This window comes from Cryptomeria japonica, chromosome 3 (genome assembly GCF_030272615.1).
Source record: "Cryptomeria japonica chromosome 3, Sugi_1.0, whole genome shotgun sequence".
NCBI lineage: Eukaryota > Viridiplantae > Streptophyta > Pinopsida > Cupressales > Cupressaceae > Cryptomeria > Cryptomeria japonica.
This window is the reverse complement of record NC_081407.1, coordinates 585,518,394-585,523,391: the sequence shown is the minus strand read 5'-3', so window position 1 is coordinate 585,523,391 and position 4,998 is coordinate 585,518,394.

The window sequence follows — 4,998 nt, the reverse complement described above, 5'->3', positions numbered from 1 at the left end:
GAATTTAATAAGGATGGCTTCAATTTAATTTTGAAATACTACTTTGATATCACTAAACCCTAACCCTAACTATAATCATAAACCTTAACCAAATCCTAATCCTAATGCTAATCTTAACCTTAATCCTAACCTTGACCCTAATTCTAGCCCTAACCAAATCTAAATCTTCACCCTACTAATTATAATTTTGATCCCAACCCTAATTGTAATTCCAACCCTACCCTTAATCCTTACAATGTTGAATCTGGATTGGATGATACAGACAAAGAGTTAGACGAAGAAGAAGGTCAATGAAATTGAAATATATGAGTTATATGATTATATTATCTATTTGATATTGATTTCTTGATATAATTATATTTGACTTATATGGCTACATAATTAATTCATGATGTTTTTAACTTTTATGCCATTACATAATTAATTCATGATCTATATTTTGTTTATGGAATGTACCTAATGTTGGAAGCCTAGTATATAATTATATTGATATTTAATAAAAGTTTTACAATGTATAAAAAAAGGGGGGGCTCTTATTAGCCAGATTTTCTTTAACATTTTTAACAAAAAGTAACAGGTATTCTAGGCCTAAACAACTTCCAGGGTTACCTATACATATCTGATTAGGCTTTCTTCCGTAAGAAAAAAAAGGAAGCCATAACACATGCTAAAGCAAGATTACATATGGGGATTTTACATTGCATCCATGAGACAAAATTGGAAGCAGTATTACAAAAAAATATACTGCCTATTGTTCATTCTTCCATGGCTACTGGAGCAATAATATTCCTAGGAAACTCATTATACTGGATGATAATGAAACTCTACCCTTGACTATGTGTCATAGGTACTATCATGTGCACCCATTCTTGAATATCTTAAAAATCGTACACCAAACCCATTGCAACCTACTCATAGAATTTAATACTTTCCTTGAAAATAACCCAAGAGAAAAATCATACAATGATATGAAAATATCACGGTAAACAAATCTATCCTTAACACATTTGTTAACATGAATTTATAAAAAGACAATTTAGGAGACATAGCATACGACAATGAAAAAAATTCTTTCATTTTAAATTGAATTCTTACAATGATTCAGTTATACTCCTCCCTTTTGAAGCAGACTCTACTGATGAATAATGATGAACAGTAAATACCCAATAGGTACTGAGAGGGGGGGTGAATCAGTACACACAAAAACTTCTTAAACAACTTAAACTGCAAAGACTACACTAATTGGCAAACAGTATCACCAATCTAAATCAAGGCACTACCGGTAAAACACAGTATGACTACGAGAGACATAAACTGGTAACATCTAGATCATCTCAAAACCTAATATCTTATCTCAACCTCCACCATATGCTTAAGCAAGTAATACATCAGAAATACAATGATCATTGGATCAGCTTGTTTTTACCACTTAACAAAAAACACTAAAAAATCACATGAAAAAGCATCACACATAACACACTAATTTTTCATGTGGAAACCCAACTGGGAAAAACCACAGTGGGGATAAATACCCACAAGTTGTTCTTGAACTCTTCTGAAGTCCGCTCTGTTAGGATCCTAGTTTGGTTAAAGACTTTACAACAGGTTCTGCTAGGAACATATCCTGCTAGGGATCACCCGGTTAAGGGATGGCTAAATACCCGGTTAGAGGTTAAAACCCCATTAAAGGTTACCTTGTTAGAGGATTTAAAGAACTCAATGATTTTGAGTCACCCTATTAACAAAAATCCTATTAAAGCTACCCGGTAAAGGGATTTTCCATCTGTTGAATGGTTAGAAGTCAATAGGTAATACACTAATCTGATAACAATACTTAATGCCAAGGTAGATCCGCTTCAGTTCCTTTACATCTGCAATCACACTCTACAGATATCTGCTTACTCCTTCGGTCTAGCAAGAATCACTTCACACACATTCATTTTCCAACAACTTCAAATGAGAATCATCATCGACCTTATTGATAACAATTAGGTCGGTGGAAAAAACCTAAAACCCTAAGCATCTAGGTTAACAATACAGTCGGTCCAATCTTGGCTATTTAAACACATTACATAGGGTAAAACAATCTTGAAGAAATCTCAAGACATTCTGCATCGTTTGTGATTTACTGCTTGTGGAAGCTGATAACCCATCATGTGTTCTCTGCCGTTTACTAAGATTTTGCACATTTTCGAGGTAGATAGAATCAATCTTCTTCATGCAAGATCCTCAAGGAAATTCTTCACATGCACAAGGCTGACGTGGCAACATGATCTAATCTTCATTCAATGCTAACTCATCACATGATATCATTGGTTGAATCACACAGACTTGGAATGCATCAACCAAAAACCCTGAAGCTGAGACTATCAACCGATAGTCATATCAAATGAAACCTCGATACAAACTTTGCATATACCTATTCACATTCCAACATACCGGTTCACCTTTTTGCATATACCTGTTGATACCATCATACCGGTTCACTTCATACCATCATACCAGTTCTCTTGCCATTTTTCTTACTTCAATATATCGGTTCATACTTTAGCATATTGACATTAATGACAACATACAATCCCATCATGTCATCAAACTCTGCACATATGCCAACAATCTCCCCCTTTGGCATTGATGGCAATACACAAAGACATCTCTACATCTTCTTCTATATAATATGTCTTCAATATTGTATATATCTTCTCTGCTTCACATCTTCTCCCCCTTTGACAACAATGCCAAAGTGGAGGCACAAAAATCCATGTTCCATTATGCTGCTCCCCCTGAGGAGTAGAATCCTTCAACACATCAATCCTGAAAAGATTTGACAATGAAATAACTGACTGATGTGGAGCACATACCTTTAGTTCACCTCTTGAAGGGGAAACACCCCTAATTCACCTCTTAAATAGGTAAATGTAGCCTTCGGTAGAGGCTTGGTGAATATATCTGCTAACTGCTCCTTACTAGAAACATGTTCCAATATAATCTTTGTTCTGAATTTTCTCCCTCAAGAAATGATACTTGAGCTCAAAGTGCTTGGTTCTAGTATGCAATACCGGATTCTTGGATATATTAATTGCACTTGTGTTATCACAAAATATACTCGCCGGTTCAGATATAGGGACTTTGAAACCACTTAATACATACTTCATTCAAATTGTCTGAGTGCAGTTCATAAATGCTGCAACATATTATGCTTCTGCTGTAGACTGAGAGATACAACTCTGCTTCTTTCTCATCCATGAGACTAGTCTACCACCGAGAAAGAATGCACCACTGGTTGTGCTCTTCTGGTCATCCACATTACCAGCCCAATTGACATCTGTGAATACTTTGAGATTGAAATCATTACTGTATGGATACCACAATCTATAATCTATAGTTCCCTTCATATATCTAAGAATTCGCTTGACTGCTACCAAGTGGGATTCTCTTGGACTTTTCTAAAAATGTGCAGCAATGCCCACTGCATGTGCAATGTCCAGTCTGCTATGTACTACATAATGCAAATTACCAGTCATTGACCAGTATTCCTTCTCATTCACCAATGCTAAGTCATCTTCTTTTGACAATTTACAACCAGTCATCATCGGTGTACCAACCGGTTTGCTATCTTCCATGCCAAAGGTCTTCAACACATCTTTGACATACTTGGACTAAGTGATAAAGATACCATCTTTCATTTGCTGAATCTGTAGTCCAATGAAGAACTTAATCTCTCCGATTAGTGACATCTCAAATTCCTTCTTCATTTCATCTGCAAATGCATGGCTCATCTTGTCATCTCCACCAAAAATTATGTCATCAACAAACACTTCACAGATCAAAATCTGATCCCCTTCTGACTTTAGATAAATATTACTATCTTCACTTGTTCTTTCAAATCCAATCTTCACAAGATGGGAGTGTAAACATTCATACCATGCTTTAGGTGCTTGCTTCAATCCATACAAGGTTTTTTGTAGCCTACACACCATATCACTGTCTTCTGATAGGGAAAACCCATCTGGTTGCTCTATATACACTTCCTCTTCAAGTATTCCATTCAGGAATACATATTTCACATCCATCTGATATACTTTGAATCCCTTGAAGGCTGCATATGCAAGTAGCATTCAAAATCCTTCCAATCTAGATACTAGAGCAAAGGTTTCTCCATAGTCTTCTCTTTCTTCTTGAGCATATCCCTTACATACCAATCTTGCTTTGTTTCTTACCACTGTGCCATCTTCATTCAGCTTGTTTCTAAAAACCCATTTGGTGCTAATAACATTTTTGTGCTCAGGTCTAGGTACCAAAGACCATGTACCATTCTTTTCTATCTGGTCAAGTTCCTCTTCCGTAGCCTTAATTCAATCTTCATCTTTGTGTGCCTCTTTAAATGTTTTGGGCTCAAATTCAGAAATCATGCAAGAATTCTCTCTGACCTTTCTTCTTGTAAGTATTCCTGCATCCTTATCCCCTATGATCTGCTTTGGATCATGATGTAGCTTTACATACCTAGGAATGATCTTAACTGATTCCTCTTGCTTTTACTCTTCATCCTCATCTTCATCAACATCTATTGGTGTAGGAGCATTGTTACTTGTACTTGGTTGTTTTGCAACCGGTTCCCAGAAGGTTACATCCAGTTCATCTACCACTCACTCGCTACTGGTTTCCTCAGGTTTCTCAAAGGTTTCATCAACTTTAACATTGATAGTTTCAACAATTCTCTAAGTCCTATTGTTAAAACATTTGAGAGCTTTTCTCTTGGTGGAATACCGTAGGAATATTCCCTCATCACATTTTACATCAAACTTGCTCTGGTATTCACTTCTCTTGATATAACACTTTCTACCAAACACTCTAAAGTAGCTTAATACTGGAGTTTTACCGGTCCAATACTCATAAGGATTTTTATCCTTACCTTTCTTGATGAGTACCTAGTTCATAGTGTAGACTGTAGTGTTCACCGCTTCTCTCCAAAAAGTGTGAGCAACCTTCCCTTGAATC